This window comes from Teleopsis dalmanni, chromosome 2, assembly GCF_002237135.1.
Source record: "Teleopsis dalmanni isolate 2A chromosome 2, ASM223713v2, whole genome shotgun sequence".
NCBI classification, from domain to species: domain Eukaryota; kingdom Metazoa; phylum Arthropoda; class Insecta; order Diptera; family Diopsidae; genus Teleopsis; species Teleopsis dalmanni.
This window is the reverse complement of record NC_051847.1, coordinates 152836415-152848681: the sequence shown is the minus strand read 5'-3', so window position 1 is coordinate 152848681 and position 12267 is coordinate 152836415.

Sequence of the window (12267 nt, the reverse complement as noted above, 5' to 3'; positions counted from 1 at the left end):
GTAGATATATTATACATATGTATATAGAATATTGCTATTTCTTGATTATTTTAACGAGTTGAATCAATATAGATATGCCCATTTAACATATTTATTTATATCTATTTTCTTTTTAAGAATTAACATTATATATATATTATCTTAGTAAGATCAATAATAGATTTTATTTAATCTGTATACATGGATACATGGATCCAATATGTTAGATTAATGTTTGGAATTTATTTTTTAATTTTTTTTTTTCGAATAGTTTGTAATATTTTATATATATATTTTATATATATATTTTATATATATATATTATATATTATAAAGTTAGTCAAGACATTCGTAATATATTTATATTTAATCATTTAACTCCTAAGAGGAGCATATACCGCAACAAATATCTTCCACTCGGTACGGTTGGTGGCCAATAGCTTCACCTCTCCCCAACTTTTCCGCATGTGTAACATTTCCATATCGATTTGCCTTCTCTAGGTATGAGCAGGTCTGTCCCTTCTTCTGCTACCCATCGGGTTCCACTCAATCGCCATTCTTGTGGTGTCACGTTTTATAGGTGATTGTTGAGTTAAAGACCATAGACGTTCATTTGAAATTGTATTTGACCAGAATACTTTAAGAATTTTGCATAATGACTGATTTACAAAAACTTGTAGTGCATTGATGCCGTTTTCTGTAGTATTCCTGGATTGACATCCATATAGCAGGCAAAATTTTATGTTGGAGTTAAATATACGTATTTTGGTCCGGCGCTATAGCTGAGATGATCTCCAGACTTTATTTAAGCGACCAAACGCTTGTCTTGCCTTCCTGATACGGTTCTCAATGTCAGCACTGGATTCACCATTTGCTGATATGATGCTTCCAAGATAGCAGAAAGACTCTACATCCTCAAGACAGCAGTTGTTTATAATAAAAGGATCTTGGACGTAAGCATTAATGCGCATAATTTTTGTTTTGATAACATTGATTTTAAGTCCCGCTCTGTTTTCCGTAGTTATCAAACGATTTAGGTTGGGAGGCATTTCATTATATCTGTGTACCAGCAGATATAAGTCAGCGGCGTAATCGAGATTACTCGAGCTATCTTGAAGACATTCATAAAGCAGTAAATAAAACATCAGACCTCATATAAAACATATATAGTATATAATCATTTCTGAATCAATACAGATATGCCTATTTAACATATTTATTTATCTGGGTTTTTTTTAAGAACTATAACATATATATATATACACCCATACCTCGGTTAACGGCCTTAACTCGTTTCAAAAAAGTTGGCCGTAAAACGAAATACCGTTAAACGAAACAAGTAAATTCCATAGAAATGTATGGAAAATAATAAAACTGGTTCCAAAAGAAAAAAAACCTATATATTACGACTTCAATTTCTGGATTGTTTCGACGAAGTGAATCGATGTAGCCATAGACAATTGTTTATTTATTTCTGTTTTGACACCTACTAGCCAATTGTTTCACTGTTTTAAAGCTAGCCGAATAATATTTAGCACGTGAACTAATTTAAAACAGATCTCAAACATTTATTGAAAATGGCCAAACAGAAATGGAATGACTTATAGTTAATCATCTCATCCATCCGGATTTAAGCGATATAGTCCCATTGCAAAGATTTTTGATTTTATTAAAAAATTCAAATATCACAAATAAATATGTAATTGGATTTTTATTTTTTAATTGATGAAATGTGCCGCATGTGTTTTGCCGGTACCAGGTACCTAATTATTAGCATAAATAAATTTTCGTATCGAAATCATATAAATTGTTAAGAATCTATGCACAAGGTGAATAGAAGAATGGCAGATACTATCACAAAGAAGAGGAATTAAACCGGTGGTTTTAATGACGATTAACACGATTCAATCCTGCATTAAAATTTATGTATCCATCAAAGGGAATAAAGTTGTTTTGGAATAAGAAACGCCTCAATCGCCACTATAGTACAAGCACAGTATTTCAACTTTGGACTGAATAGGAGATATATTAGGATATTGACCAAGAACGTTGAATAACAGTATTAGAATTCTAAAATTTGTTTAATACTCAATAAACAATAATATGAAGTAGAAACTTACATGTATATAGTTCTGTTGTTTCACAATCTTAAAGGTGATTTTATTTTATTTCCTAGTCTTTTCTTTTTCGTTGGCAAACATTCAATTTCATGTCCGATGGGACATGGACGATAGGAAGCCCATTTATAGTCAATCATATAAAATGAATGATAGATTTTAGATTTTCTTCATTACTTTAGAAATATTTAGTTGATCTAGAGCATGTGTTATGAACAATGATGTTCAGTATAACAATATATATGTTCCCTACCGCTAGTGGGAGAAAACAATATATAATAAATTAGGCATTGATTGTTAGGTAAACTTAATAATCTTACTTAATTTGTGTAATGCATAAACCGGTTTCAATTTAGATATACATAATTTTGAAAGGATATAATGATGTAAATATATGTTTGAAAGGACATCAACTCTTCCACTAATAATACTTTTTATTATTATAAAATCTTGCTTATAGGAAAATTAAGAAAGAGGATTTAGTTTATCTAAAACGTGTTGATGGGGGTACTCAATATACTCATTTATTATTATACCATTTAGAATTCAATTAATTTATAGGAATTTTTGTTCCGGAATTAATCTTTTCAATTAATTTATTGGAATTTTTGTTTAGGAGTTAAAGCGTACTGTTTCCCACGATTATTGGTATAACATTTGCTCATATCTTCACAATTGGTCCATATTTGATATCCATTATCTTGTAGACTTTCTTTTTATTATGAAATTTGACTTCGGGCACACTTTTAAGGGATACCACCGACACATAAGCTCCTCTAAATGTAAGGCTCCTAAATATATCATATTAAATATTTTCAAATATTGAATATTACTACAAAATTATATTTTAAAGAGAGGTTTCGAACAATACTAAATTGCAGCAACAACAACAATTTTTATTTATTCTTAATTAATTGAATTTATGACTAACCATACAGCTGTTTCAAGTACTGCCAAATAACAACCAACAGTGGTCTAGGAAGTATTTCTTACTGCTTAAGTAAATTTCTTATGTACCATATTCACTGCCGTCGTAACTGACTTTAAAATCAAATTTAATATAGAATTCTATTTTATATAAAATAAATAATAAATAAATTATGGTAAATTTATATGTATTAACACCTTCCGACGAATGTGCGTGTTTTAACATCCAACTAGGGTTATTCTGGAAATCCTATTTTCTTCACATCTATGAACAAATTTAAAATTGCTTATATGCGTCAATCTTACCGCTGTCTTGTCAAACTGTGAATGCATGTATTGGTGCAATTAAATATTAAAGTAAATAGTTCCATCGTAATTACGGCAATACTTCCTGGCAACCAGTAGCTCTACCAGTTGCTGTCATGACATATGGTCCCATTGGTATTTCTACATTGTACGCATTGATACGACTAATTGCAGTGATGCTACGTGTTCGAGGTTTTCTCTATCAGTAATTACTGCTCCTGCTCATGTTGGGCTTCCAAGTCAGTTGCCCAACATTGTTTGCTGTCTGTAATTTTATTTCAGATCATTTTCTTTTCAATATTAGGACACAGCCTACTTCCTTCGTCCTCTCACATTTGTACAACTTGTGCGACTGTTGTCCTTCGCACATATTTAGTTGCATTTCTCGTATTTATGGTAAATAATCCTTAATTTATGTACGACCATGTACATTTATTTTCACACATATGCTCACTTCCAATGGTGTGTTGTGAGGGTTCTCCGTGCTTCCTGAAACTTCTTTCTGATTGAAGTAGTTTTTGTTGATACATTCGTAACAATTTCGATACAAGAGAGATTGTGTGCTGCTCATTCGTGTGTGTTATTTATTTTATTCCACTATCCGTATTACAATTTGTGGTTACATGTGGTTACATTACCAAGTGTGATATTTGTAAATAGCCTCGAATCTAGGAAATCAAAGTTTAACAAAGACTAAACTTATATTTTATTCAAAGAAGTGATTGAGTGTACGTATTTACTCGCCCTATTGTTCTGCATTCAAAATTTGATGTGTACTTTGACTGCTGATTCAATTGCTTTGATGAATTACCACTGCCATTAGCCACAAAGAGTAAAAAATTCTTTAAAGAAATAAGAGTCCGTAAAATATGAGGTAGGACGAGAGCAGTGTGCAACTTACTTAAGAAAGCAGATGAAAACATCAAAAGCCAGCATCTTGAAGTGAAGTGAACTCAGCGGCCCATTGCGGTTATGGCTGATGTGGAATCTGCCAATATGCCAACGAACAAAACAAATTGGCCACGAGCCGAGCATCGACTTGGCCAATGATTTGTTGCGTCAGTTGTTGCAAATTGTTAAAAAGCAGTGTTTTCTCTCTGTTGAAAAACAAAATAGACTAGGAAAAGAAATAATGGAGCTACAAATTCATCCGATGAAAAATAGTGCATGCTGGCAGAAGCTCTTGCCCTCAGTTGAGTGGGAAGTGGAACAGCATGTTTTCTAACAGTTAAAAAGCGTAGCAAATAACAGCGTAATTGCATCAAATAACTATTTTTAGAATAATTCTTAAAGAACTATGTACCCAAGTCTATACTGACGTTATGTTTAGGTATATCGTTTAATTTGTATTGCATAAAGAATTAATACAGAATAACGATATGGCATTACAATTTTTCTCATTCGATAAAAATTAAATAAAAATACAAATTTGATAATAATTTCTTCATTTGGAACCTCTTTTTCAGCTTTCTAATATAAAAAAAATGTATGTGAAGGCTAAAGTTAAACTGACGAGGAAGCTGGATTTATTGGGCCTGGGATAAGATACTCGAAAACTAAAATTTTTCAAGCGGATGTATATACCGAAATCAACACCATTTTGATAAACACACAGACAGTCATCAGGGAAATCCCATCTAGTAATATTAAAACTGGTTATAGAGTATTTAAAAGAGCTAAACATATTAAGCTAAAACAATCGAGTATAGATTCTACGTGTTCTGGGAGTATGGAGTATTCTTGGAGTATAAACAATGCAAACGATAAAGGAAAAAAATTAAGTGAAGGCTTAAGGTAAACCAACGATAAAGCTGGATTCATTAGGCCTGGGATAAGATTCTTCAAACCTTAAGTAATAAAGGCTTACATTTTTCTGAAATCTTAAGCAAGAATACCGAAACCAAAGCCATTCTAATATACAGTCACGATAAGCAAGTGTAGATTGTATAAGTTCTGGGGTATGCTGGGAGTAATATTAATGCAAAAGCTAAAGTACTTGAAAGTAATGGAATTCTTGCTTATAGGCCTAAAAACTTTCTATAGTTTAGGAAATTTTCCTATTTAAGAAAAAAAAAATCACAATAGAGATTATACTAAGAAAACCTAATAGAGTTTACTATATTTAAAATCGCTTATAGAAACCTACAACCTAAGTCGATACGAGGAATGTCTGGAAATCATTTCCGATGAAATTTGTAAATTCTACAAAGAGGAAGAGGAGACCGCGAAACTGGTACTGGGTAGCTGCACTGCAATAATATAGTATGTATAAGCGAAAAAAAGCAGTAATTGGATACTCAACATCTCATCACGAACTAAAACTTTGGAGAATAGAACAAATGCTGCTATTTATTATAGAGATAGCAGATAGTGAGAGTAGTAATAGATAAAATATAGAAATAGAATAGTAAGTTATTCTAATTGCAAGTAAATGACACAATATATTTTAAGATCACGATGGAATACACCCTCTTTATAATAATAAGTAAACTTATTATTAAACTTATTTATTACAGACAAAGACATTATGTGACCTTTTAATAAACGTAGGTCAATTTTCGATTCTTGAATGTTACCTTAATACTTGACAGTTGATTGGCAAAAGATACAATTGAGTCCACTATAATCTTTTTGTCGATATTTGCCAATCAATTCAGCATATTTACCACTTCATGTTCAGTTCAGATTTGTTGTAAAATTTTAATAATATACATATATTAAAATTGCAAAAATTCCAGTAAAATTTAAATAATTATTTTATTTTCCTAACCTATATTTATTTATTTTAAGTCGTTTTTTATTTTTTATTTAGTTTAACGGAGTGAAATCTAAATCAATGGAAAAACTGCCACTCTGCCGCCTAAGCGGTAAAAGTGACGCCCACTAAACGTATCGCCAGCACTGGTTAGTACGCTCTGCTAACTACCAGAAAATATAGCTCTACCAGAAAAATAGATCTATATCTATGGTTCTATTTCCTCAAGCTGATGCTCGAGACTGATACTACTGGTTCTCAAAAACCCAAATTAAGCTATATTGTGTTTAGCTGAGTTTATTACCTGATTTTGTCTATTTACCAATGTTAATATAGATATTTTATTTTAATATATTTCTTACGAAAAATTTTATTTTATTCTCTAATTTAGGTTTCCTTTGTTTTACATATTTATCTAATTTTTTTTTTTTGCAAATTTTAATATAATAATTTTTTAAAGATATATATTTTATTTAAACTACTTTAATTTATTTATTTAATTTATATACATATTTATAATATACAAAAAACTGATATAAAATATCCATGTTTTAAAAACATAGGTTTTCTGTTGTTAACATATATCTGTTAACTCTGATGAAGTTTTTAACATTCCCACTCAAACACACACATGTCCCCGTGACAAAGAAATAACATAGAAATAATTTTTTTAAAAACATACAAAAAACAAAAAATGATGTTGTTTTAGCATTACTACTTTTGTTTTTGTTATTTCGTGTTCCTCTTCGATGTTGTGTTCGTTCACTGTTTTGTTTACGTTGCAAAGCCGGTTTTCCTCTGAAAAAAGGGGAAGCAACGGCACACGAATTCTGCTTTGCTTGTATGCGCATTTTGAGAGTGAGTGTAGTTAGTATTGTGTCAATTACACAAAATTATGTGCAATACACAGAATGAAAAATTTTATTTAAGTTTTGTTTAATTTTTATATTAACCAAAATACTTGATTAAGTTAGTACTTGAAAATACTTGAAAATAGTAATATTATTGTGTTAATTTTTAATCAGATTTGCAGAAAGACTATGTGATAATTTAGAAACATGTTTTTTTTCAAAAATTTAAAAATTTTTAATTTACGTTTTGGATTTAATACTTTCATATGTTTGTAATTGCATATGAAATTATAAACTTCGTAATTTACAATATTAAAAAAAAAGTAAAGAAACTGCTGAAACAAAATGAAATAAATAATTTTATGAAGTTATTCATATATTATATAAGCAATGTGAATTATATAAATAATTTAAAAATGTATAATAACTAGTCTATAAAATTATATTATTTAATTTTTTATTAATTTAATATTGTCGATCATGCGAAGTCTTTTGACATTATTTGCTATGTCAGTTATTTAAACATATAATAATATAAATTGAATGTTAATTATGATATAACATTTAAATTATATGTGTCTTAAAGTTAATCATATAATCATTAATTAATATAAATAAATACTTAATAAAAATATGTTTTTAAAAATCAACAAGTTTTATATGAAGAATAAGAAAAGTACGTAATACAAAGAAGTTATATTTTTATTTTTCAATCGCTGAAATTAAAACAAAAAAGCGTATTTGAGCAATCTTAAGCTTATATGCATTCATATCGATGTATATATATAAATAATATCATTGCGAAGGTGTACTCGTGCGCAATAACATATAAATAATAAAAAATAAATTCATTTTTTAACAGCATTAAACTGTTAAAATTTAAATTTTAATTATTTATTCGATATATATGAGATTTAATAAACTTCGGAAATAATCTTTAAAAAAAATAAACAATAAATTAATATTAAACGTAGTTGCTAGCATAAAATACAATTTACTCGAAAATGATTACATGTGCGAGAGTTCAGCTTTTTATGTGAGCTGGTAACCCTGCTTCGAACCAAAACATACGCTAACATTTCTTTTTGTCGTCATTCTGTGTTTGCAACAAACCGAAAGTGGTCTGTTAGTCTGTTAAGTGCGAGTGTTGCTTGAAACCACAATAAACAAGCCTTGGCTTTATATTTAAAAAAGGAATTTAAATTTTAAAATAAGGAAACAAAAATTTTAATAAATAATTTGAAATTAAAAAAAATTGGTTTAAAAATTATTAATGTCTACGGGAATAAGTGTAAATATTAATTATAAATAAATTAATTAACATAATTCTATGAAATTTTAATATATTTTATTTAAAAAATATAAATATTTTATACGATTGTACATAAATAATTTATCTGTTAAAATAAAACATCTTAAACTATATTAAAATATTAATCTTCAATATATTTATAATAATGACGCATTTAAATCTCTGAGAAATTTGAAAAAAATAAATATTAGTGAATCCAAAACCAAAATTATTGCTTTTTTTAAAAAAGCACGTTTCTATTCAACGAGAAAAAAAATGATAATAATAATGCCAATAAACGAAATCCGTAAACTAATATAAACATAAACAAATACAAAGTTCACTGTTAAAAAAAAAAAAATAACCGCTAAAAATGACGCGTGAAGAAGAGGAAGAAGTACGTTCACTGCTTAATCGCCATCAAGAACGTATTATTCTTGATTTAGGCGGTACTGATCTCGTAGCAATACTTGTCAAAAATTCTGTGTTAACACAATCCGAAGAGGATCTATTATTAAAACCCTATCCGTCAGACAGCAATCCGCCATCTAGCGCGCCTTCAAGTGTTACCGTTACGAAGAGAAAATTAAGTGCCGTAGTCAGTAGTGGCAGTGGCAGCAGTGCGGGCGGCAATAATTGCGGTGATTATAGTTCTAGTATAGCCGGTTCTAGTGCTAATAATTCGCGTAGTGCCAGTGTGAACGGTGATCATGCGCAAAGTGATAATCGCTCCATAACACCATCTGTGGTGAGCGTGAATGGAGTCGGTGGTGTGAATAGTGTTTGTGATGAGAATAGCGTTGGTGTCGGGGTTGTCGATTACTGCACCAAAGATGATTTGAATTCCATAAACGATGCCGATATTCTACGTTTGCAGTGCTCCAATTTAATTGAGATCATTGCTAAAAGCGGTTTCGAGAAATTCAAGCAATTTTGCTATGCAATTGAGAGTGAATGCCCCCAATTGATTGAGGATTTAATTAATGATCGACTCAAGTGTGGTAAGTCATATTTCTTTCTGCATTACTAGTTTGTAGTTTCTTCTACTTTGTAGTCTCAAAATTGCTGTTAGTTTGTTGTCATTATTATACGGTCGGTGCTGATATTGAAACTCGTTTCGGGTCGTGTTTTCTTTAATAAAATTAACAAGTTTCTGGTTTTACAAGTGCTAAAAATGGTTTTAGTCTTTGTTGTTATTCGATTTACTTTAACACACACCAATAAAACGGTTTAAAAAATAATAAGTTTTATAATATATTTTTCTATTATTTATATGAGATTTTTTACGCAAATTTATTCAAGTCCATAAGTAATGCAGTCGTTATTAGTTCTCTGACACTTTTCTGAGACAAAAGCTGTATATTTACATTCTTTTTTAAATTAATTTTATGCAAATGTAAAACACAAATAAAAACAATTTGTTACATATCTTTTTCAATATATATCTATCTATAATGTTACTTTGATAGATAATTATATGATTAAGTTATAAACATTTACCAACAAGGTTAATTGGTGTGAAATACGAGTATATGAGTGTGAGGTAGGAAAATTTACCAGCAATATTTCAGTTTATATATTAAATTTAAATATTCAAAAGAATTCGATGTAGCCTTTGTATAAAAATGTTATAGAATTAACTTTCAAAATTCAAGCAGTAAAAAAGATTGATATATGAAAAAAATTTGAATAAATTGATTGACTAGCAAGGACTTTCAAAATGTTAATTTTTACTTGAAATTTATTTGATAAAAAATATACTCATTCTTCCAATTATGTATTGTATTATTATAGGGATTATAGAATTATCATTTTATTTTTTTTTTATATTATATTGTCATAAATATATTGTATATATTTATTTATATTAGATCATATTATATTTAATATAATATTAATAATATATTTATATATTATATAAATATATATATATTATATAAATGTGGATTATATATATGTATGTTATATATATAATTAGAGAAATTAAGTGTTTTTTATCAAATAAATTTCAAGTAAAAATTAACATATTGAAAGTATGAAAGATTTCAGGCTATCAGGGAATAATAATAAATCAATTTCTAATTATGAATATAGTAACTAAAATTACAAAGAAAAATTCAAACTATTATACATAATATAATGTTATAGCAGATTCTTAAAAAAAACATTGTTGCAATGATATACTTATTGAGTGCAATTTATTGGAGAACTCTAGATTTGTAATATTAACTAAATTTATGTAAATAATACATATATAAAAAAAATAATACGTATATATATATCTTCGGTTTTATAATATTAGAAATCTAGAGTTCTCCAATAACATTCACCCAATACGTAAATCACCGTCGCAACGTTTTTATTTAAGAATCTAGTATTATTTTATTTTATGTTTTTCATATTTTAAATTATTCTTTATGGTTTTAGTTACTATATTAATCTTTAAAAGTTGAAAAGTTTTTAAACCTTTTTTAGTCGTAGAGATCCTGAAATCTCACCTCCTATGATTATACCAAAATCAGATATATTTTGAAATCATTTTCTTTTTGTTGGTATAGAATTTGTAAAAAATAATTATTAAATAATATAAAATTGAATTATTTTTAAATATGACACTTTTTTATATTAATTAAATATACCTATATTTGAACAAACATTTGAGTATAACATTATTTGTCACAATTACTTAGGTTCTTTATCGTCTTTAAATGTTTCGTGTTTAAATGTTTAGATAAAGAGAAAGAAACTTTGTTCAACTTATTTCCTAATATTTGAATTAATAACCGAAAGAACTGTAGAACATTAATTGGTGTGTTGACAGATCACTGTTTGCTCGCATCACATGCCCGAAAACTAAACCTAACTCAGCGATGCTTGTAGGAAATGCAACGAGACGAATGCAAAGAAAACTCTGGAGCATCTATTGTGTAATTGCCCGGCTCTCTCGAGAACTCGACAAAAATATTTCGGGGCTGTCAGTTTTACAGGACTGGAGCACATACCTGAGCTTTCTGTTGGAATCCTAATAAATTTTTCTAATGAAACGCGCATCCTAAGTGATGCATACAATCTCTAAAATAAGACTCTGATCTGGTATCGCAATGGACCTTAATGGTCCACGCGTGGCCTTTTTGGTCTGCCAGCATAATCTAATCTAATTTGAATTAAAATAAATACTAATAGGAACAAATAAATTACATTAATTATTACTATGTATATTCATTTCATCATAAATTTGTATGTGTTATTACGTTTTTATATTCTATTATTAACAATTGATTATAAAAAACGTCAATTATTTTATATATAATATATTATTCACTCTATACTAGACAATATTTTTTTATTGAATAAAATATTTTGAAACCCAATTCCAAACAAAAAATAAAAGAAAATAATACTTTTGTTTTTTTTTTTTATTCAAAACAATATTTCGATTATATTCTATAGTCATTTTCAGGGTAATAGCCTGTACTGAGATGACTATAGAAAACCACATTTGTTTTAAAAAAGTGTATTATTTAACAAGTGACCAATAAGCCCGATTAAAAAATAAAAATATTATTAAACATTTTAGTCATTAAAATTATAAACTATTAAAAAAATAAAATTAAAATGGAAGCGTGCTTAAGCTATACCCTCAGATAAATAAATAATGTAATGTATAATTGTTATTTAAATCAATATGTGGTTCTTTTTTTGTAGAAGTCTGAAGAATCGAAACTTATTACATGATAGGCTCTTATCCTTGTTAATTCCCTGACTCTTTAGTTGTGGCCTATTCTCCATAAGTGAATCCTCACTTAATCCATCCATCTTGTTTATTTTCGTCCCGTTTTCTGATAAATTACTTGTACATAGTTTACAATCTGATCTGTCTTTAGGAATTTTAATAATATAATTCGCATATTTTAATCTCTGGTTTCTTACATATTCAGTTATTTACATATATACCTATGTATTAACTGATTCATTAACAGGTTAGCATTTCCGCTTTTGTTCCACTTTCATATATTACAATAGGCCTCATTAAAGTTTTTG